The 26082-nt window shown below is 35.0% G+C and overlaps 1 long non-coding RNA gene across 1 annotated transcript; it reads left to right on the forward strand.

The window, feature by feature from the left end:
• Nucleotides 1–9402: 9402 nt before the first annotated feature.
• Nucleotides 9403–11337, forward strand: LOC135157737 (uncharacterized). The gene is made up of 2 exons (XR_010296720.1): nucleotides 9403–9491; nucleotides 11279–11337. It is a non-coding gene; the product is annotated as an uncharacterized LOC135157737 (long non-coding RNA).
• Nucleotides 11338–26082: the final 14745 nt, after the last annotated feature.

Genomic DNA, 26082 nt, shown 5'->3' on the forward strand with positions numbered 1-26082 from the left:
CAGACGATATCACTCGAAACCCGATCTCTTTGAACTAAAACAGAAGTGAAAATTTCTCCTTTTACTGCTTACAAATGACAGAGTAACCCCAATTTTGGCAAATTTTAAGGAAATATGGACATTATAAGAGCTTTTCATTAGTGTGAAATGTGAATTTTGACAGTTCTGTGAGAGATTTCTGCCAGAGGTTAGCCAAGCTTCGTTCGTGCAGCCAGTAGGAAATTTACCATGTGGGCTGTGTGGCTGGCTAGCATGTGTACACTGTATGTTACCCTATTAAAAATTGCATGCGATTCATTCTGTGTGTGTTCTGTGTGTGAATGCCAGAATTTAACGGGAGGAAAATGGTTCGCAATTTGAGTCATGGAATATTTTTCATGTTTATGTTGGACTAGCGAATTTGACCATTTCTGAAAAAGTTACTGGCCCAACAATAGTTTTTATTACTGTTTATGTCGGACCCATAAATCTTGCTATTTTTGGAAAAATTACTGGCCCGACAATGATATTTTTTACTGGTCATGTCGGACCAGTAAATCTTGCTATTTCTGAAAATCTACTGGCCCGACAGTGATTTTTACCGGTCTGGGACCGTCGGACCGGCGCTAGTGTCGAGCCCTGCGTCAATGATGCAGCAACTAACAGGTCGGTCTAATCGGTTTTGTTAATGTATCCCTTTCTTTCTTTTCCTAAAAACATCTGATATCACTTTATAAACTCTGTTTACTTTTTCTCTGACCAATGGTTTGATTTAGCAAAGGAAAAACATCCACCTTGAAAAAAAAAAAATCTTGAGACGAATAAAGCGGTATTATCGGCCGTTTTAATTATTACATTTATTTTTCTGCTTCTTCCTATTTAATTCGAGGAAAATATTGAACGATTCATCTTTTTTTGAAAAGTTTGAATATGATATTGATAAGCATAACAATCATCTTTTTAATGATTTGGGCTATAAAAACACAAACGAATATGAACCGTTTTTGACCTGATCTTAAGTTTATGAAGAGAGAGTTTGGCTGCAGAAGGAATGCAATTGATATGATTACAACAATTATTTTTGAATAATAATCATGATGATGATGATGATAATTCTGATGGCAATAACATTAATAATAATAAAAAGAAGGTGAAGGAGAAGAATAATGATAATAATAACAATAAAAATAATGATAATAATGATTATGATAATAGTAATACTAATAATGATAATAATGATAACAATAATAAATGAATAAATAAATAATGAGTGTGATTATTGCAGTGCGCAGACGAGAGTTGGAAATGACAGCCTTCTTTACTCATATATTTATAACGAGAACATTTTTGTGAGAATGCTAAAAACAAAGTATAAGACCTTTCCCCCGCCCCCTCCCCCACCCCCCCCCAAAAAAAAATATATCTCCCAAACCGTGCACATTTGCAGGCAGAAAAAGCCTTGACACAAGAATACTACCATACGGGCCTGCAAAAGACCCGATCGATAGCTCATGAATATTCATGTAACAATAGCGAATGGGCAAGTAGTGTTGGGTGAGGAACATCGTACCGCTCTGTCATTGGTCAATTCCGAGCTGAATGCCTTCGCACATTCGCCTTTGCTCTGCCCATAGAAGTATGTGTATTGCTACACACAACCGTTATATCACACGTGTCTATAGGGGAAATCTTGATTCAGATCGCGGCAATATCCGAAATCAACTCTTCAAAATAATGATGCAAAAATACAATTTTACTCAAAAAATGTCTATGTAAACAACTATTTTTTATATGATAAAATGAATTGTGAATTAATTGCCAGTATAACAACATTAAAAACACAGAATATGGTGTTGATTTTCTGGCTGTAAAATTGGTTAAACAAAAAAAATATATTTGGGCACGTATACGTGCCAATGGCACTAGAGGGCTAAGGGCACGCATAGCTGCCAATGGCTCTTAAAGAGTTAATTTCACAAAACAGTGTAAATGCACATCCTGGTCTGTATGCAAATGAGGGGACTGTTGATGTCACTCACTCACTATTTGTTTTTTATTGTATTATCTGTAGTACCCCTGGCTGCCAAATGACCTTTTGCTATTCTTTCTTCAAATTGTTTTTACTCACTCATGCGTGAATGAAAAATTATGCGTGTTATACCAGCTGAAAGAGGAGATTCTAAGCTTTACAAAATTTGTAAATAAGGAAATTTGTCTATTGTACATGTATGTACATTATAAAGTTATGATAAATCCTTGCCAGGCCAGGGTTGGAAATTTTTTTAATATAAAAAATCAGAATCATTTGATTTTATAAATCAGATTTTTTTTCTGATTTTTAAAAACAATATTTTCTATTAAAAAGTGGAAACACAAAAAAATATAACCCTTACACTGAAATCATTTTCAAAATCATACATTTCACAACTAAAATTATTATTAACTTCTATTCTATTTTATGATTAAATCCAGTCAAAATAGAATATAAGTCATGACGAAGATGCTGTTTTTGCATCTTCTCATGTAGGGTATTTAGCTCCTACTGACTAGTTTGGTCCAAGTTGAGGAACTGCCTTGGTACATCTAATAAGTACTGCAAAGTTAGTGTTCCTATTCAAACATGAAATGAGCATCAGTTTCTTTGGAAGAATTCCATGACTCGGAGACTCACATTCTCGGAGAAACATTCTTGATTTTCAAGCCAAGGACTGAAAATCATACATGTTTAATAAAGAAAACTACATTTCTTTTTGTTTTTTTAAACCTCCTTTGGTATTTGAGCCATGGTTGGAGCTTTTTGATTGTTTAAAGCATCAATTGATTTGCAAAGCTGTGACTTATTGGGAAAAAGTTGCAAGTTTATTTGAATGATTTCTTTTAGTATAATAAACCTGGAATGGTACATTTACATTGTACGTCCATATTTCAATGAAAGTGATTTAAATCAATGATTCTTTTTTAAATCATAGTGAAAGTGGAGTAGGGGGCTTAGTGTAAACCGCTTATGAAGGATTTTATTCATGTTTTAATGATATAAAGTTGATAAATTCTTTCTATTTTGAGTAAAAAGAAATAGTACTGCCACAAATAAAAATATTGTCAAACATTTGTACATGTTTTAATGGAAGTAAGTGATGTAAATCAATGATTAAAAAAATCATACTGAAAATGGAGTAGGGGCATGTTAAACCAGACTACATTGCAAGATCAACCTGATTTTATTGACATGATTTCAATTGATTTTAGTAGATATGAAGCATTTATTTATGTTCTGATTCATGATATAAAATTGATAAAATCTTTCTATTTTTTAATAGAAAAAATAAAACTGCCACAAAAAAACTGTAAATTCATTTGTACATGTACACGTTTCAATGGAAGTGATTTAAATCAATGATTTTTTTGTCTCGCCTGCATAGCAGAGCGAGACTATAGGCGCCGCTTTTCCGACGGCGGCGGCGGCGTCAACATCAAATCTTAACCTAAGGTTAAGTTTTTGAAATGACATCATAACTTAGAAAGTGTATGGACCTAGTTCATGAAACTTGGACATAAGGTTAATCAAGTATTACTGAACATCCTGCTTGAGTTTCAGGTCACATGACTAAGGTCAAAGTTCATTTAGGGTCAATGAACTTAGACCATGTTGGGAGAATTATTTTCAAAATTTTAACCGAAGGTTAAGTTTTTGAAATGACATCATAAATTAGAAAGTATATGGACCTAGTTCATGAAACTTGGGCATAAGGTTAATCAAGTATTAGTGAACATCCTTCCTGAGTTTCAGGTCACATGACCTAGGTCAAAGGTCATTTAGGGTCAATGAACTTTGGCCAAGTTGGGGGTATTTGTTGAATTACCTTCATAACTTTGAAATTTTATGGATCTAGTTCATGAAACTTGGACATTAGGTTAATCAAGTACCACTGAATATCCTGTGCGAGTTTCAGGTCACATGACCATGGTCAGTGGTCATCTAAGGTCAATGAACTTTGGCCGTGTTGGGGGTCTTTGTTAAATTACCATCCTAACTCTGAAGGTTTAAGGATCTAGTTCATAAAACTTGGACATAACAGTAATCGAGTATCACTGAACATCCTGTACGAGTTTCAGGTCACATGCCCATGGTCAAAGGTCATTTAAGGTCAATGAACTTTGGCCGTGTTGGGGGTATTTGTTGAATTACCATCCTAACTCTGAAGTTTATGGATCTATTTCATAAAACTTGGGATATAAGAGTAATCAAGTATCACTAAACATCCCCTGTGAGTTTCAGGTCACAAAACCAAGGTCAAAGGTCAGTTAAGGTCAATAAACTTAGGCCATGTTGGGGTAATTGTTGAATTGCCATCATAACTTTGAAAGTTTATGGATAGAGTGAATGAAATGTGGACATGGGTGTATTTGACAAGTCTTAAGTCACCGTTCAAATGTCATCTATGGTCAATGAAAGTGGTATTATGTCATTATATGAATGGTGTGTTTGTGAATGATTATTTTATAGTAGTTTTCAAAGTTAGCACTGCTGCTATATTAAATTGCGTAATGCAGGCGAGACTGCCAGAGGCGTTCCACTTGTTTTTAAATCAACGTGATTTAAATCAGCCCACCCCGATCCTCGCTAAATCTCGGTTTTGTTTTTTGTGGAATGCACTGTAGGCCTATAATTCAAACAATAAAATACAAAAGAAATAGTGAGTGAGGGACATCATCAATCCTGTCACTTGCATGTCACTGAATTGTGCATTAACTGTTTTGTGAAAAATAAATGAAACTTCAAAATGTCTTAACTTTCTTATTTTACATCCGATTTTGATGAAATTTTCAGTGTTATACATACTTATGTATTTTGTTTAATTTTTCTGCATTGATTCAAATCATCATTTTTCTGGGGTGGACTTGACCTTGAAGAGGCGATCATTCACATATCATTGGTTTCGATGGCAAATCACGCCGGTGTACCCCCCCCCCCCCCTTAGGTACAGTATGGTCATTTCGTTTTCAGTGGGTTATAAGAAGCCACGTACATGTAATAGCACAATTCAGAATAAATAGCGAAATATTTCCCACTGAAAGCGAATTGGTCAAACCCTATTAATATGATAAAGGACTCTTATTGCACCCAAAAGGTGAACCTCCATCTAAACTGTAGGCTTTGGTGATTCTCATCAGAATTGATTTTGGTTCTGACCCAAGGCTTTGTTTCTGAGGATTCAATGCCAATGTCACTTTAATAGACAAGTGCTAGTAAATGACCACAAATTACACAAAACTGGGAATGTGTGATCATATCTTAACATTACAGTTCAAGTATAAATGTTTGTCGATTGTCTAGATTGTGGACAAAGTCTACATGTAGCTCATAGGAGCATGGATAAATGGAGGCCCTACTCTAATTTAGTGATGGCTCAATTTTACATTCCTCTCCCCACCCACAGATGGTGGATCACTTCCCTGTAATGTCCAGTCGCCCTCATCTATCTTTTATACTGCATTGCTGTTTGGTGTGACCATGGACCTACTAGAGAAGTCCATGGTGTGACAAGACAACCTTATAAACATTTATCTTTCAGACCATGGGGGAGCAAGGGTTTGCTTAGTTGTTAAAAAGTTCACGGTACAAGCAGGGACGTACAAGCATGGAGAATCAGCACAAATGTTTCTGTAAACACATACACGTACATGATTTTATGAGTGAACATATCGGTATGTTTCAGCAGGGAGTTGAGAGTGCATCATACGCTGCTGCAATATAGGCTTGTAAGTTGTATTAAAAGAGCATTTACAAAAATATGCAAAAAAATGCTTTGTGGTTGATAACAGGAAAATTATTCCCCTCATTAAAAAAAGTCCTCCCCAACAAAAAGTTGACTTTGATGAACAGAGAAAAATGAAAGATTAAAACACAATGCTGGAAATTTCATCCAAATCAGATTATGACATTGGCAATTTCTGCTTAATTTCTTTGGTCAGTAATGACTCTGTATGCAAAAGAGTGAACTGATGATGTCATCCACTCCCTACAGTGTACACATGCATTTTATTATAATTCTGAAATATCTGTTTTTCTTGTAAATATCATGCGAAAATTGGTTTAATTCCTCTGTGAACATGTAGGGATCACCGATGTTACATCCTATTATGATTCAATGGGTGATTTCAAGTCCGGTGTTGGCCTTGGTGTTGGTGTTGAAATTTGGATTGCTTCCCCTAGCTCCAGAACTCATTCAGAGTTTGTAAAACTCATCCAGATCAAATTATTGACATCTCAACAACTAGTGACTTTAGTGATTGACTTTTCGAGACCATCGTCGTTTTATGTTTTGTGTTATACATGTAATTGTGTAAAAATTGAACAAACACCAACACCAAAAGGTCAACACTGAATTTGAAATCGCCCAATGAAGTACAAATAATTCCTTTAATATTGTCAATGAAGTACAAAAAAAAACATATTCTATATAAATTTGAACAATAAAATACAAAGAAATAGTGAGTGAGGGACATCATCAACTCTCTCATTTGCATATCACTGACACTGTGATGTGCCTATAAATGTACATAACTATTTTGTGAAAAATAAGTGAAACTTTAAAAAATCATAACTTTCTTTGACATCCGATTTTAATGAAATTTTCTGTGCTACATGTTCATGTTTGCTTTTTTGATTTTTTTTCTCTTTATCACTTTTTAATTGGGTGGATTTGACCTTGACAAGTACAACTACATCCTCCACCACATTCCCATTTGATCAAGATCCTCTTCCTGTGGTTTTTTTTCCACGAAAGCCTAGATTATCAATGCTACATGTACCAACATTTTCTAGTAGCAATTCATATTTGCTTTTAAAGGTCAAGTCCACCCCCAAAAATGTTGGTTCGATTAAATAGAGAAAAAAATCAAACTAGCATAACGCTAAAAATTTCATCAAAATCGAATGTAAAATATTATGTAGAAAGTTATGGCATTTTAAAGTTTCACTTTAAACAGTGATGTGCACAATTCAGTGACATCCAAATGGGATAGTTAATGATGTCCCTCACTATTTCTTTTGTTTGTTATTGTTTTAATTATTTATACAATCTTTAATTTTTTACAGATTTTACAAAAGGACCAACTTTACTGAACTATATATGTAGTATTGAACAATGCTTATTCCACATGTTCAGGGAGGAATTAATCGTTTCACTTGACAGTGAGGAGAAAATTAGAATATTCCATATTTCATATAATAAAATACAAAAGAAATAGTGAGTGGATGACATCACCAGTCTCCTCATTTGCATACATGTACCGACCAGGATGTGCATATAACTGTTTTGTGAAATTCAACGAAACTTTAAAATGTCATAACTTTCTTATTTTACATCCGATTTTGATGAAATTAGCAGTGTCATGCTTGTTGGATTTTTCTCTTTTTATTCAAATCAACTATTTGTTTGGGTGGGCTTGTCCTTTATAAAAGGGGTTACATAAAATTCACTGCCTAAAAATACTTTTGTATCAAGAGTGAATAAACAAATATCACCACCAGCACGAGTTCATCTCTTTAATAATATTATCTAGAAAGCCAATTACATGCAGTGTACATATATACATGTAGAATGTTTATGAATAGCCTAGATATAGGCATAACCCAGAACTAAAATCTCCTTTAGGACACACCTTGCAGTTTCTCATTTAATGAGTGCTACATGTACATGTATTAATAGGCCTATACATACATGTATATTAAAAAGAGACAAAACAACAATTTTCAGTGCAGTACATATACATATTCATTAAATCCATTCCCACCCCAGCAAAAATGGATTAAAAGGAGAAAAACTGTTCGGTGATAAATACGGTAAGCAAAATATTGAAAATTTATTTTTGAATTGGCAATTTATCACCTAAATATTACAAATGCAAATTGACAATTTTATAATACAAAATATTGCATGTTTTGTTCATTTGAGACTTTATGTATTTTAGAAAACAGCAAATCTCCACTGGCTTATAAGAGCTGAAATGAAAGCTGAATAATAAATTGTATCAATGCATATTAAAGACACCCATACATTGGCATTATCATCACTGAATTCTAAATTTTGATTAAAATCATGAATGTTTTAGGTTTAATAATACTGCAATGATTATGGAACAGGATATGAGGTGGCATCAAATGTGTAGATGAGTCCCTGGCTGAATTTTGCAATGTGAGAAGTGGTTGCCAATTGCTTTTCCAATTACTTTGCATTCTTCACTTAATTATTGTGTGTTGTACTGTACATGTACATTTCTGTAAAACATAGCAGATGTCATCAAAATTTAATTTTGCGATGGCAAGGTAATTCCTAGGTTTCATATCGTGATCATGTGTGAAATGAGTATTTCATTTCTACTGACCTGGTTGGTACTGTACGTAGATTTATCATTACAGTAGGGGGCTTTATAATTTTCCAATAAAATTCATACTGTACTGTACGTATGTCTCTTTCCAGAAAAATGAGTTTTCAATTTTGTTATCTGTTGTGAATTTCTTAAAAGGTTGTACATGTACATAAAAAAAGTATATGGTTTGTATGAATGGAGATAATCACACAAACAAAACACTTGCAATTTCATAAAATCAGACTAGAATATTATTAAACTCTTTCAGTGAAACACTAATTATTTGTATGTCTTTTATATGCCATTCTGAGCAATATCTGATGATGGCATCTACCCACTTCAACATGTAATCATTTTTATTTCATTATAATATGAAAATATACCTTTTATGAAGATGATGATGATGATGATGATGATGATAATGATAAATAGTTCTTGTATAGCACATATCACATTATGATAATCATCAGAGCTGAAACTTATCTTGTAACAGGAGACATACATACACACTACACATGAAATATGTGTGATTTTATGTATTTTAAAGAAAGGGGAAATTGGGAATATGACTCCATCAGCCCATAGGTTGTTGCATTTTTATACTGTTTTGATATTGCTGTTCTTTACGTACATGTAGCATACCAATATTCAATCATTTTTTAGATTTTGATAAATTCAGATTTCCAGTGTTTTGCTCCTGGAAATGTAGTATTTTAGCCAGGAGCCTTAAAGTCTTAAGTCTCCCCCCCCCCCCCCCCCCGATCATTTGTACATAGTGCACCTGCAATATATATTTGCTGGTTCAGATTTTCAAGTTTAGAGTTATGTATATTGTACGAAAGCTAAACCCAAGAAGTAACAAAGATCAATATTTTTCAGGGAAATACTTGAAAACATGCACTAGAGAGATTTTTTCAGGAAATACTTTGCAGTTTGTAGTTCCTGAAATTTTGAAGTACTTGTGTTGTCATTACCTAACTTGAAACTGAAAGTTAAAAAAACTTTTCAAATTTGCCCTGTTATATATTGATATGATTGATATTGTAGAGTGTCCTTATTGTATACTACAGATGCTGAATTAACAATGCTTTGATGAACTGAGAAGAATCTAGCAAGCACAGCCATGGGTGCAGATGAGGGTAAGTTCATTCTAAATTCTATTGAGTACATGTACAGAATTTGGTGTTATGGTCATGATAATGATTTTTTGAAGAAATTAAAGTCTGAATAATGTTTCATTGATCAGCTAGAGTCAAAGTTTCCTAGTGATGGCACTTTTTAATAGAATAGGCTCACCCATTTTGCTGATGAAGTGGGCCATTAAAAATGTTAACTCATACATGTAGGCCTATGTATTCCAAATTGATTGGACTTCTTTCGGTCTGATACTACATGCACTGTAGTTTATCTGTTTTTAACCGCTTCATTCAAAAAGAGCGCACCTCTTTCAGGCATTTCCAGCTTCAATCTTTTTATAGTTTTACTAATTTTTGAAAATTATATCAGGGACGTGAGTGGTCCCTGATTATATCTAGACTATATAGGCTACATGTACATCATATTGCTCATTGCTGTATATTTTCCATAATATTTAACTCTTAGAGATTTAGTGAAATAAAAATGAAATGGAGAATGGGAGACAAAATTGACTTAAAAACAAAAGAAATTGAGCACCATGTGCATACCTTTCCCCGAGTCGATAGTAGAGCACATCGAAGCTCTATCAGGAATTTATTTCACTCAATTATTGCATGTATGTACTGTGCATAACGTACATAGGGGTACAGGTACATGTGGTAGTAAATCAAATTTGATTTGAATCCTTGCCCTTTTATGATGCTGTTGCTGTACCTCTAAACCACATCCATTGATAATCTCAATATTACTAGTTTGTTAAACCTGATATTTTTTATGATTATGCAAATCATAGTTCTATAAAATAGATTACCTGTACAATACATTGTGTTTCATTTTTTTCTTTGACAAGTGGTCATATAAGTACAATTGAACAAAAGTCAATAAAAGATACTATACAGTGTTTATGGATGAGTGTTGTAGAGACTTACAGTTGTCTCTGTGTGCATATTGCATTCTCATTGTCTTGCCCTCTCACAACCTTTCTTTGGGAGGGGAAGGGAGGATGAACTAATCAATATTATTTGAAACCCTAGAGGGACAAAGGAATCTCTTTTCACATCTACACTGTACATGTATCAGTCCTATCACCCTTTATTTTTATCAGCAAAGCATGTATTCTCATGTTTTGAATTTTTGATATACAAGAGAATGTTAATGAGAAGGCAAAATATTAAAATTCATAATACTCACAAAAGTGACAAGGATATTAAAAAAACCTGTATTACGAAGCTGAGCTTTGAAATATTATCTTTTACAAAAAAGGTGGGGGGAGTGAACATATTAAGTACGACTTGGTCCAAAGACTGCAACTGCAACTACTACATTATTGTCAACACTACGATTTGTGAACAATTACTTTGGGATGTTCATGTCATGTGACTCTGTTTATATTATTGTCAAAGAGTTAAGTGAATCTGAAACTATATACAAAACAGTATTAAAGCACCACATCTGGTAATTTCAAAAGTTAAACTAAGGAGTACATGTACTTTACCCTGAGATGAATTAATAAGAAGAGAGAAATCAAATTTATCAGCATTTAAAATTTCATCAAAATTTACAGAATTTAAACATTTAGTTTGCACTACAGTATTGTAATATGGTAAAACAGCTTTTTTTTCTTTCAAATGACTTTATGAAGCTGAAAAAGTCATAAGCCTATACTTCTTTTTTTTGGGGGGGGGGGTGGATTTGCATCTTTATTTTTCTAAGAACTTTTTGCATAGGCCTACTTTGCAAATTCTTTGCTTTTTACAGAAATGTCTTTATAAACCCGTATTTTATACAGAAACAGAACGGATTGTGAAGGCCAATGACCGAATCGCTAATTCCAGATTCAAATATGCGGTAAGTACCTATATTGCAGACAGGCATAGCCTATGCCTGTCTTCTCTTTATTCATACATGCATGCTCAGACTCTCTCTCCATCTCTCTTTCCTTCATTATACAGTGTATGTCTTTCTCCCATTCATTTTTTAAATGAAAGTTTTCTTCTTTGTACACCTGTAGGTATGTTGAAAGCCTTCCTACAAGTATAATACATGTATATTCCCCTTAAAATTGCAGTGTTTGTCCTGGTCAGGTTTGCCCCCTTTTAGAGGGAATCTGCCTTTTCCAAAGCCCTACATGTACACTATTACAGGTAACAGGGGCAAGTTCATGGCCCCTCCCTATTTAACTCTGTTACGATACTGCAACAAATAACAATGAAAAAAATTAGATTTAAATTTGATTTCCTTCTTTTTTATTACAGGAAATATAACAATCATAAACTGACAAAACATAAATAAATATTGATCTTACATGTACATCTCTTGAAGTGACAGATGTGCAATCCACAGTGATGATACTATATCCAAATAAAAATCCAAGTTGGTTGGCGAAGATTCCGTAAATTAAAGTTCACAATGATGGCGATGATGAAACTGATGTTGAAGCACGATTAATAACAAGAGTGAAGACGATGTTGATGATGATTAACCCTTTGAACCCGATAGGCCGGAATATCGGCCCACCAGTAAACGCACATATACCCGATAGGCCGGAATACCGGCCTACAGCCATGTGACTTCAAAAACATGGATTCTAAATGTCAGGTGATCTTTTCAAAATGACGTCATCTTTCTAGTACGTGTAGGAATATTTAGTCGATAATTTCAGTCAAGGTTGGTGATGATTTCGGAAGGATTTTGCATAAAAAATGGCCCAAATATGCCACTTTTTTATGGTTGCTCATGTCGTTTGTGCGGTAACACACGGTGTAATACACGGCGAGTCACGTGCTTACTATGGGGAAACAATTGGTATATCTGACTTTGGTGAAAACAGTGATTTTGAGCCCAAAACAGACACTAAAGTTGATATTTCTGTTTGTAGACTAGGTCTACGAGAAGGTAAACAACGTCGGCCGGCTCGGTCCGGGTATACTAGCGGGGGGAAGATGCCGTTGGATCTCAAATCATGGGAGTTTGTGAATGTGGTCAATATGTGCAAATAATTCAGGGTATAGGTCACCACCGCCCCTAATAATTCAGGGTTCAAAGGGTTAACAGTCAATTTCAGCAATCCATGGATTGAAAAGCGTTCATTAAAACAGGTTGATGATCTTGATGAGAACTGAGAATTCCTCTCTCAAAATAACTGCAAACAGTTCATTGATGGCGGGCAAATAAATCCACAGAAGGTAAATATTCCAGGTGGAAATAAACTCATAAATTCTGGCGTGAAACTCTGAGTTCTGATCTGATATGATGTGATGAAACTGCCAGCTTATATACAAATTATTCACTATTCTGGAAGCTTTTAGTATTGTCTAAAAAAAGAACATTCTGCCCATTTCTAGAGCAGTCTAAACTTAGAAGCCTCTTGAATGACCTCAGTGAAATTAACAAATGTAAACAACATAACTATTAAAAAAGCCTATTGTTTTTTTCACTGCTACTTAGAAAGCTCTATTGTCTGCCTTACTCTATTCAGAAATAACAAAATTCCTCGGCCTTTAAATAGGTGCAGGCATGTCTAACACTTGAGGGCTTTATTGAGACAGTCTGGAATATTCTTAATCATTCTATGCTATGAATATCCTTAAAGAGAAAATAACCAAATAAAAATGAGTGTAATTGCTGTTACAATTTAAATATATAACAACTCCTCGATGATCATCCTCTGGGGGGAAACTATACCCCTTCAAAGTGCCATCTGAGCTACATGTATTCAGTGACTTCCCTCACTTGGCTTTTTCAACAATGGATAACTTTTTTTAAATCAATAGCACACAAACACATGTGTTTTGGATGATGTTACAAGATCAGGGAGTCACCCTAGAGCAAATGATACCCCGTTTAGATCTATCTCTCTCTGGTGTCACACAAGATATTCGTCTGGAGCAAACACGGCATGAAATTCCTTATAAAAACATGAGGTACGCATTGGGGCCATTTAGAACATCTGCGGTAATCGTGAGGTACATCGTCTCCCTTTGGACTCGTGAATTGCGTTGTCATGACAAAATGTCAATCAGCGGGAAAGCGTGCCGCACGATTGCTCAGATTAGGACTTTCGTTTTCTATGCCGAGTTTACGCCGAGACCGTTTAAATTTACAGTCCAACAGAGTATCATGTCGTGTGACCTCGCGATTGTGCTAGACTGTCTTGGATAATATTTACCTCGCAATTACCTCAGATTTGTGCTTTGTACCGAGACAGTTTAGATCTACAGTGAACAAAGGACGTCCTGCCGGCTGCGGTAGCCTCCTACATTGTAGGTCACCTCATGTTTGGTGGTAGATCTAAACAGGTATTAGAGTTACCCAAGGATGATTCTAGGATTCTACTATAATATCACCCAGGAGTCAGTCGCCTTACATGTACAGTAGGTACCATTTCACAGTCACCTAGGGGTGTCCTGGTGTGATCAAAAGTGGCCCAGTATGATTCTAGGGTGAGACTTTACCCTAGAATCACCCAGGAGTGACTTGGGTGACTTTTACGCACCATTTCAGAATAAAAATATTAGTAAAATCTAATTCTGTTATACTTTGAGAGATGTACATGTACATGCAGTCATGACATAGTCTTAAATTTATTGATGCTTGATGAGCACCATATGGGTTTGAAATGTCATTTTCATGGTCATTATCATGTCTTTGTGTGGAAAGCACCTTTTATACAGGGAGGAATTTGATGAAATATATGGATAGGTGTTGGCACTCAGTGCCAACTTAATAAAAAATGTTGATTCCTGACAGTGATGAAGTACCCGTTATTATCATGTAGAATTGGTGTCATCTGGTGTAATCGTGGACATGTCAACCATAATGACTTTATACTCCAGGGGATGTGGTTTCAATCAAATTTCCACCCTTGTTTTTACTGATTTGTGGAGAGGGGATGATAATGCAGATTCATGTTTGTCATTTCGCTTTCTAATGAATATTGATCAGGATATTCTCGACAGGCATTATTCAAAAGGCTGCAACATCGGTGATGCTTGGTAAAATATGAAATGCATTGGTTTCTGATACGAAAATTAGCTGGCTGATATGAAATCAAATTCTGTATTAATGTTTCAGAAAAGCAGATCCATTTGTTAAGACTTGTCATTTAAATTTTTGTATTGTACACCCTGTATAGTAAAAGGCTACTTTATGCACTCAGCATCAACTTTGATTTTGTAAAAAACGACAAAAATCTACAATATGTCATATAAAATCTTGATGTTGCCCTTGTAGAAAAAAAAAGAATTTTAGACCTGCAATACAATGTACAAAATTTGTCTACCATCAAAAGAAACATTGAAATTTCAAAGACAAAGTTACAATTTAGATACAATAATTTGCTTGTAAGGAACTTGTGACCTTAGTACAGGTTCAGTGGTCTAGATCATGATTGCATAATCTGTGTGTACAGTGTACATGTTGTACATGAATACCGTTTGTATAAAAGCACAGTAAAAAAATGCAACTACATGGTTCACACCCCTTATAGTTTTTGAAGCCTACATGACTTATAGTATATTCAAACAAATTGATATTTTACATAAAATTTCAAAGAAATATGAAGAAACAGACAGAGATATGATATTGCAGACTAAAAAAAAAGAAGAAAATTGAACAAGACAATGTAAACAGATCGCTTGGTATTCATACAATGTACTGCACGCTCCATGGAACATTGTCTGAACGCACATTATTGAGTGAATCCCTTTTGATCTGTCCAAGTACATGCAGTGTCATTCGCCATCCATCTCATCAACCCTTTTAGGCCCTGAGGATCTCTGCATTAATTCCATTTGTTCCCCCTTTGGCTTGTCGGCAGACTTGAGAGACTAATTACATGTAGATCCGTTTCCATTATCCCCACATCATCAACTTCTGCTATCTTGCAATGGAATAGGCCTACGTGAAAGCACACCAATCCAGGGGGGGGGTTATAAAGCTGTTCGTAAGTTAAGAGCGACTTTAAAAACGACTGGTGAATCTTTCATACGCACTAGACCATCGCCAATGAACATTTTGGTCTATACCAGTTACCACGGGAAAGGATCACCAGTTGTTTTTAAAGTCACTCTTAACTTAACACCGGATCCTGTGAAACATGTACTATTGACTCCACATGAAATAATCTCTGGCAATTTGTTAGGTTGTTTTGTGGTTAGTATCATTAATGTGAGATAATTCTGTACTTGATCAAAACATCAGTCTGGCTGCTGTCCCATTTATGTGACTTTACCTTGTACATGTATGCACTTTTTTTCTTTTTCTTTATTTTATTTTCCTTTTTATCCCTGAGCTTTTTATGAAGCATTTATGATATCAGTGACAAATATGGGTGTTGTAATATATTATTTGACAAAAGGAATACAAAATACAATATCCTTGGAAACCTATAATTGAAAATAGTTTGATATTGTATGATGGTGGAATGTTACAGGTACCCAAATTCTTGTATTTGATTCGCTGAGAGCAAGTTTGTTGGTGAAGAATATCACACTTCATGCGATACATCTTCCTGTGCATGTTGACATTAAACCATTACTTCAGTTGTTGGACCACATGTAACTCTCTGTGAAGCACTCCTATTCCCCAGCCGATATCTGACGCTCTTTTTTTTTTTTTGAGGGGGGGATGGGGTGGGCTAATGGGAGTGCGCTGCTTGCAATCAAACCAGCCAAGACATATCATTCTTCGCTTTCATCCAATCTGGCTCCAGAGTTCCAGTGTGTATTTAATGAGAGAATCCAAGATCACGGATATCATGGATCAATCTTAATACCAAGAAGAACTACTATCAGATGAAGGTGTCAAATGTACACTATTTGCAATTATCTCTCCAGACACAGCAACTTGAAGAATTGAGATTGGCAGAAAATAGGATAAAAATATCAAAAATTAACAATTTGAAGTTATTTGGATTAAACCAATCCTGAGATTCCTATGACATTGTGAGACCATATATATGGGTATATTTTTAGCAATAAAATTACATGACCACCTCTGATGCAGGATTATTTTGACAAAGGTCTATAAAGACTTTTTATTTTTTAGATGAGGGGCCCATTTCATAAAGAGTTTGGTAACTTCACTATTATAGCAGCTACATGTACATGTATGTACAGTGGCGTACCGCGAGTCACAGCATTGGGGGGGCACCCTCAAAAATTTTGAGTCACTTAGTGAGCGCGCGAAGCGCGCTCAGTTGCCAGGTATACTGACCCAATAGAGATATTTTAAGGACAATGCCATTAAACGGATATGTATCTCACTGATCACATAATGCGAGCGCGATGCGCGAGCTGAAATTTTTTGATATTCAGACCTTAAAAGGGACATTGTAAGCAATTTTTTGTAATCATGATACGTACCTGTCTTGCTAAACAAACAATGCGAGCGCAAAGCGCGAGTGGAAATTTTTGTATATATTGACCCCAAACAGGCATTTTAAGGACTATATATATACATCTAAACACATGAAGCACTTTTTGTAGTCATTGTAATCATGATTATCACGCATCTCACAAATCAAATATTGCGAGCGCAAAGCGCGAGCTGAAAATTTAGGAACTTCAGACCTGAAGAGGGGCATTATAAGGCTTGTTTGTAGGAATTCTCGAAGACCATGTGTATTTCACTAACCAAATGATGCGAGCGTGAAGCGCAAGCTGAAATATGTGATATTCAGATTAGAAAAAGGGGCATTTCAAGGACTGATTTTAGGAATTCATGAAGAGCAGACATATCTCACCAATCCACTAATGCTAACGTAAGCACGGACAGGAAATGTTTTATATTAAGACCTTAAAATGGGGCAATCACTTTAAGTAGTCATGAAAAAGAAGCATACATGTCACTACATAAAACAATAATAATTCGAAGTGCGAGGATATATAAATGTGGTGTATATTGACTTGAAATCGGGAGGTTTTAGTACAACAGGATTATATATCTCGTTAAACAGACAAAGCGGGCACCAGGATAAATGAAGATATAGGCCCTGAGCAAATTATGTTTCATAATGTGATGATTTTTTTTATTTTTATGTAATATAACATAACATAATAATATATAACATTATAATGAACAATAATTTTTTCTTTCCCACTATGTTTTTCCCCCTTTCTCCCTCTTTTCCTCCTTTTCCCCCTTTTTTTTTTTTGGCCAGCTGATTGGGGGGGGCACGTGCCCCCCATGCCCCCCCCCCCCCCCCCCCCCGTTGTTATGCCACTGTGTATGTACCATGGTAAAAGTGTTCAGCAGCCAAATGCAGTCAAAGTTTCCATCTACAGTTACTGTTACAATGTTATGGCCAAGATGCAAAGTTACCACAGGGCCTGTTAAAAAGTCTTTATGAAAAAGGCCCCTGTGCAATAAAGAGATTAGTTCCTTCTCATTTCCGAACAAATTACATGTTCTTTAATACATCCTTAAAATTTGAAGATACATGTAAAGGCAGTTTTGATCGAAGCAATAGGGCACTAATTAATTGAAAAAATTGGTTACCGTATGTTCTGCAAGATTTGGCATATACATGTAGGCCTACCCATGCACTTCAATGCAAAAGGTCTCTGATGGAGTCTATTCCCCTGCTTCAATAGCTCCACCCTTATTCTTATAAAGGTACTGGACAAGCAATTTGCATACGACTTCAAAATTAACATTTAAAGTTGAATTAAAAAGACGATTCCAAATATTGAGATATTTACATTAATAGCAACCTTACAACCCCCAAACACTAAGAGGTGATTCGACTCCCCATTTTCTTTTTTCAAAATAGTGAATTTGAACGATTTATCCCTACCCATTTTCCCTGAGTTCGCTCCTGCAATGCGGGCAATGCCTACCGAGATGGGTGTTCTGTGACTGTGACGTCACCGGGGGTATTCGGTCCCGGTGTAGTAAACAAGGCAGTGCCGTTTTGTGTACTATGCACGTACGCCTTCATATTTACTTTTGTGTCAAAACTTCATTTTATCGCTATTGATTTTATGTGAACGATACTGAAAGGAAGTAATAATTATTCAAAGACATATAGTCAATAATATATCCCTACATTGTTAAAACTGTTCTTCTTTGTAGCGATTTTAGACGATTTTAATGCCTTGTTTTCGTTCAAGACTGTCCGTGGCGAAACAAGTCATAATGGAATAAACTGCAGTTGAAGTTGTATCTGCGAGCCGGAGAACTTGCAAAGAGGAAATGATTAAAAGTATATTTATGGCCGTACTATTATTCCAAATATGTTAAAATTCCCTCAGAATGATACCATAGACCCTAAAGGATTAATTTCAAGGCGAATAATATGACATTTTATCGAGATCTTCTCACCAGTCGATAACGTAGCAGATGTGTTATTATGACATATTTATCCGCGTGTGATGCGGCTCTTGCAAAAAACACAGTTGGTTGCGGAATTGCTTTGTGCCGACCGGCCGCCCGCTCCGACTCAGCTAGCTGTCGAGCTGCCGTACCGCATACCTTTCATGCTGTCTTCAACTCACTTGCGAATTGCGTTTGTATGTGTGACGATGACCTCTAGCGTAATTAAATATAGAAAACAACTCGGAAGGCCGAGAAGAATAGTACGTTTGATTCAAGATTGTTCTGTGGTATGAGCTATGAGTGGAAATGATCCAGAGGATATAAAAATGGAGTCAAAGACAAAAGGAAAGAAGAAAAAGACGTCAGGGGATCGTTAAATGGTCATGAACTGCGGGTCGACATACCGGTACCAGACCACTACTACAGTACACTCAATAATGCCTGGGTGTTGTGTGTATTGTATAGGCGTGCAGCGCGCGCAGAGCTGAGCTAGCCACCGGAATTACTTTCCATCTACTCACTTGATGGAACATCGTGATAAAATAAATGAGAAATAGTGAAAATATCATTCAATAACTCACTGTTTGCAATCTTACATCATGATTTAAGAGTTCATGATAGTTATTCATACTGTTTTTTTATACAGGGAAAGTAAAGATTTGTACATACATGTATGATTCCTATTTGTTTGATTTGAGTTGCTTTTAAAAAAAATTGTAAAATTATCTTTCTCTCTCTGCATAGCATTTCTGTATTACATCCGGACACCTCTTATACCTCTTATGACGTCACACTCAGAGTGATTTTTCTGTACACTCGTCTCTCGGGCTCTCACAGGTGGCTAATTTCATAGACTTTCAAAGCAAAATATCGAGAAGGCAGAGGATTTTTTGTGACATGCTATCTGTTTGAACAACTGATATTGTGTGTGGAACCCATATTTATTGAAACTCACCCCCTTCTTAATTCAACTTTTAACAAATTCATAAAGTTTGTATTGTCTTTTGATCAATTTTCATCAAACGTTATTTTTCTCATTAGTTTTTTGGTCCCTGCACTTGAATTTTCATGCATTGCTTTTTGTCTCGCCCACCAGGGGTGAAGGCGAGACTTAGGGATCCAAATGTCGTCCGGCGTCCGTCGTCCATCCGTCACAAACCTGTAATGACACATAACTCCACAACCGTAAGTCGCTTTTCAACCAAACTTGGATGGTAGATGGACTTGGGGGACCTGCATGTTATGCTGCAGTCTGAGGTCACATGGTAAGGTCAAAGGTCATTTTCAGGTCAACGTTAAAGTTTACATGCAAGACTCTCTTATGACACCTAACTCCACAACCGTAAGTCGCTTTTCAACCAATTTTGGATGGTAGATGGACTTGGGAGACCTGCATGTTATGCTGCAGTCTGAGGTCACATGGTAAGGTCAAAGGTCGTTTTCAGGTCAATGTTAAAGTTTACATGCAAGACTCTCTTATGACACCTAACTCCGCAACCGTATGTCGCTTTTCAACCAAACTTGGATGGTAGATGGATTTGGGGGACCTGCATGTTATGCTGCAGTGGGAGGTCACATGGTAAGGTCAAAGGTCATTTTCAGGTCAACGTTAAAGTTTACATGCAAGACTCTCTTTTATGACACCTAACTCCACAACTGTAAGTCGCTTTTCAACCAAACTTGGATGTTAGATAGACTTGGGGGACCTGCATGTTATGTTGCAGTCAGAGGTCACATGGTAAGGTCAAAGGTCATTTTGAGGTCAATGTTAAAGTTTACATGCAAGACCCTCTTATGACACCTAACTCCGCAACCGTAAGTTACTTTTCAACAAAACTTGGATGGTAGATGTACTTAGGCGACCTGCATGTTATGTTGCAGTCGGAGGTCACATGGTAAGGTCAAAGGTCATTTTCAGGTCCACATTAAAGTTTACGTGCAAGGCTCTTATGACAAGTGTTATTCCATCCCAGTCATTTCACAATGAAGTTTCAATATAATTCTCTTGCGTGCCCTCGCAGATCACGATATTTCTGGTTATTTTCATAAGTGGGCGAGACACAAAATTGCTTTTGCCTTGTTTTTAACATGGCGTGATGGCATCTCTGAAGACATAATATTTCAAGTAGCTTTCATGTGGTCACGCTCAATAGTGCTCTTTCTCCAACTACAAATAACTTGGAACAGATATAAGAAAAGTAAAGGCGTGTTGGAATGTACATGTATGTAAGTGCATTTCAGGAATGATGTCATCAATCCAGCTGTAATGTTGAAAATTCCACTTCAGTGAAAGTAAATCGCCTTTCCTCTATTAATGATTACCTCAGAGGACTGATAAAAGGCCATTTTAGAAAGTGTGAAAGTTAAAATCAAGTAATAATGATTTAAAAAGATGCTTGCCTCGTTCATATTTTGTTTGCAGTGAAAAAGTTTTGAAACATTGAAGCATTAATAACGTTTGTATATTTCATAGAGCTTCAAAAAAGGATTACTTTTGCATAATTAGCAAAGAAATAATTTTTGAAAATCTGTACATGTACCTAACAAGTAATTGTTCTTCTCATTGACATATCTGTAACTCTGTATTAGTCCAGGATAGAAGAGGCATAACCTTGTTTTTTTATATATACAATATTTTTTGATGGTTTCTTGTCAATTCGAGGGTGCTGATTACGAATCTGAATGATGCCACTCGTGTAAACTTGAGCATTTTCCACAAATTAGCAAAATCCAATATGGCCGCCAAAATATGCAAATTACCCATCAAAATCATAAAATTGTCCGCACATTGGCTATGAAATTCATAAAATTGTGTGGCAGGAGTGAAATACTCTGTCAAAAAATGATTTTTGACAAAATATTTATTTTCCTGATATTCAAAATGGCCGCCATAGGCCATTGTATACTCTATTATGTACAATATGAATAAGGAAAACTAATTTTCACAAAAATGAGCACTAAACTGCAAAAAATCGCGATGTATGAACGAAGTAATATATGCAAATCATCATTACTAACGAGATATATCATTTAATATGTCATATATGGGAACATTGCTGTATTTTGATATCTAAAATAGCCGCCACTGGCCCAAACAGTATTGCGTATAATGGCAATGGGGGCCAAACAATTCACAAGAGTGATCACTAAAATGCATATATATGTGATAAATTAATGGGATACTGTCTAAAAACGTATTTTCTAACAAAATATATCATTCAGGTTTCAAGTTTGTGTTAAATACTGTATTTTGACTTTCAAAATGGCCGCCATAGACATTAACTGTATTATGTACAATGCAAAGTGGGAAACCAATATTCACAGGAGTGAGCACCATAAATGCACGTAATAGTGATCTATGAGTAAAATATTGTCTGAAAGCATAATTTCTATTAAGATATATCATTTATTCTGCCAGTTAGGTGATAAATACTGTTATTGGAAAGTCAAAATGGCCGCTACAGGCTTAATTACGGTATTATGCACAATGTGAATGAGAACAAATCATTTCAACAGACTTTGGCTTTGCTTGGCCAATTGGTGATGTATGAGTGAAATATTGTCTGAAAACATGATTTATAACAAAATGTATCATATCTTATGTAATTTAGGTGATAAATACTGTATTTCAACATTCAAAATGGCTGCCATATACCCTTTTTGTGAACATTATTTGTCTCCATTCAAATTGCATATTATACGATAAGGGCCTATGGTGGCCATTTTCAATTAAACAATGCAGCATTTATCACCTTAATTACACAACATTATGATATATCTCGTTAGAAACCATGGTTTTAGACAATATTTCACCCTTAGATCACAATTCACAATTATATGCAATATTTAGAGTCAAGCAAAGCCAAATTCTGTCAAAATTATATGTCCCACATGTTACAATGTACACAATACTTTTAGGACCTATGGCAGCCATTTTGGATTTCAAAGTGCAGCATTTATTACCTCCACGACCAATATGTGATGTATTTAGTTAGAAACCATGTTAAAGACAATATTTTTACTCGTACATCACAGTTATATGCATTTTATGATTCTCACTCTTGTGAAAATTAGTTTCCCTATTCGCATGTTACATAATATAATTAGGGCTTGTAGAGGTTATTTTGAATGTCAAAATACAGTATTTATCACCTATATGGCAGAAGAAATGCTATAATTTATAAAAAAAAATATGTTTTCAAATAACATTTTACTCATACAACAGGATTATATGGATGTCATAGTCAAGCAAATCCAAGTTCTTACAAAATTATATGTCCCCATTCACATTGTAGATAATACTGTTAGTGCCTATAGGGGCCATTTTGAATTTCATAATACAGCATTTATCTCATGCATGACAAAATAAATGATATGTCTTGCTATAAAACATGTTGTCAGACAATATTTTACTCGTAGATCACAATTACATGCATTTTATGTTTCTTACTCGTGTGAAAATTAGTTTCTCCATTCGCATTGTACATGATAAATATAGGGCCTATGGCGGCCATTTTGAAGTTCAAAATGCAGCATTTATCACATAAATGGCATATTAACAATTATGTTTTTAGTCAGTATTCCACTCTTTATCTTAATAATATGCATTTTAGTGCTCACTCTTAATTGTCATTTTTTTGGCCCCGGCCATTGCCATTGTACATAATACTGTTTGGGCCAGTGGGCTATTTTAGATATCAAAATACAGCAATGTTCCCATTATGACATAATAAATGATATATCTCGTTAGTAATGATGATTTGCATATATTACTTCGTTCATACATCGCGATTTTTTGCAGTTTAGTGCTCATTTTTGTGAAAATTAGTTTTTCCTATTCATATTGTACATAATAGAGTATACAATGGCCTATGGCGGCCATTTTGAATATCAGGAAAATAAATATTTTGTCAAAAATCATTTTTTGAGAGAGTATTTCACTCCTGCCACACGATTTCATGCATTTCATAGCCAATGTGCGGACAATTTTATGATTTTCATGGGTAATTTGCATATTTTGGCGGCCATATTGGATTTTGCCAATTTGCGGAAAATGCTCAAGGTTACACGAGTGGCATCATCCAGATTCGTAATCAGCACCCTCGAATTGACAAGAAACCATCAAATAATATTGTATATATAAAAAAACAAGGTTTGGTCAAGTTTCTATGGGGCCTATCCTGGACTATATTCTCTATGTATTGAAATGCCGAATAAAATAATAATAATAATAAAAACCTACTTTTTCTTCTTGAGGCCCAAATGAAAAAAAATGATTGGAAAAATGCATGTAGTAGGCCTACCAAAAATAAAGATTATCTGAACTGTCATGATCTGCATATTAGTGTATAAACTATACAGGATATCCCTTACATGTACCTGTTCAAATTAATAGAAAAAACAAGATTCTGCAGTAGTTTTGGGGAATAAAAAAAAAAACAGAAGCACATTACTTGCATTAAATACCCTGTACAGTGATTTCTTTTTTTATCCTGTAATAGATTATGTCTACACTCAAACAAAAAAAAGGCAGAGAAGTAAAATATTTGTCACTCCTTTGCCCTTTTAAAGAGTGATTTTAATACTTCTTTCCTCCCATTCATTTTTTTACAATGTACTTCAATAACAAATATCATTAACAGATTCATTATTTGATTTTATGGCTTGCTTGCTTGCATAATGTATGAACATGAAAATTCTTGCAATATTTATAATTCATAACACAAAGCTATAAGAAAGTATACATGTGATATCATAATACTAGAGCTTTTAAAATTATGACTGGTATTCTTTTATAGATTTCACAAGACTTATCAGCTGAGCATGTGCCAAGAAAATGACTGCCAGAATCAGTGCAGTATTTATAAACAAAATAAGAAGTTATCCCAGATGAGGACCTTCATGTACATAACCAAATAATAAGTGTCTTTTTAGAAGGAAAGTAATATATTTGGATATCCCCCCATCATTAAAGATGGAGACTGTGTACTGAACTTTCAAGAAATACAGTACCGGTACTGTATAAGAGGTGTGGTCGGAAGTGTATTAATTCAAACTTTAATAGTGCTTCCTTATTTCAATGTGTTTTCAATTGCATTTCTTCAGGTTACCTTTATTTGTTATTAAAGTAAATCATCTACATGTATTTTGTTTTGATTCTCATCACACTATGATGACTTGATCCTATGCCAAGTGAAGGATACATTTCAACTTTTCAAGCTTTTCCGCATTCCTACAAAATAGTGATTTGATATTTGTAATGAAAATATATATGGGCAATTCCATGGAAAATGTTCACTTTAGAGAAAAAATAAAGTTTCAGATTTCACTTAAGCAGTCAAATTTTCTTAAAAAGTAATCTATAAAGTTTCAATTTCCAATAGAAAAATCGCAATATTGATAAAATTTTGTAGTTTTTTCCATCATCAAAAAAATAGAATAGTAAATTGCAAAATCTAAAAAATGTGGCTATTTTTATACAATTCATCTTTCCTGTCTCTACTAAAAGCAAATAAGGCCCCAGAGGTCTCTTTTAACTTTTGAATAGTTGATTAATGTTTACATCAACAGAAAATCATCGTTAAATTTTATGCTATTCATCAATTTTAGAGAAATCGATCTTCAGATTTGTGTGATTTCTTTATCATTATCAGTGTCATGTCCGTTACGTTTTTCACTTAAAGTTTTTACAGCTTACAGGAAATTTGTCTGAAGGTACTGCAGATTCAGATTCTATGTTAGAATTAAACCCCCTACCATGTGTAGCAATCATTTTCCCTTACCACTTTTCATTTTCATGAAAATGGCGTAACGGACATGACACTTTGCGTAACGGACATGACGCCTTATATATGACAAAAGGCAGCATTCACGAAAACAAAATATTAGGCTCAGTGTCACAGACTGAGGTCAGTCTCAATTGCTTGAGGATAGCTGGATGTAATAACTCCTAGAATCTGCATGTCATTCAAGCTATTTTTAGAAGTTGGTTAATGATGAAAGTTCAGCTCTTGTTTTGGTATATTTTTCTGAGAATTAACGGTATGCCACATAATATTAGGATAAGATGAAGCTAGATCTGGCAACATACTCAGATCACAATCTGTATCGTTCGTGTTTAAACAATACAATTTATTATCTTACGTGTTTGCACTGACAATTTGGAGCATGATAAAATTCCAACTTGTGAATTCATGAGATCATTGATGATATTGCTTCAAACTATCTGACTTTCACCAACCTCAACTTCCTCAGTGATGGCACGGGCTCACATTT

The sequence above is a fragment of the Lytechinus pictus genome, unplaced genomic scaffold, assembly GCF_037042905.1.
Source record: "Lytechinus pictus isolate F3 Inbred unplaced genomic scaffold, Lp3.0 scaffold_19, whole genome shotgun sequence".
Lineage (NCBI taxonomy): Eukaryota > Metazoa > Echinodermata > Echinoidea > Temnopleuroida > Toxopneustidae > Lytechinus > Lytechinus pictus.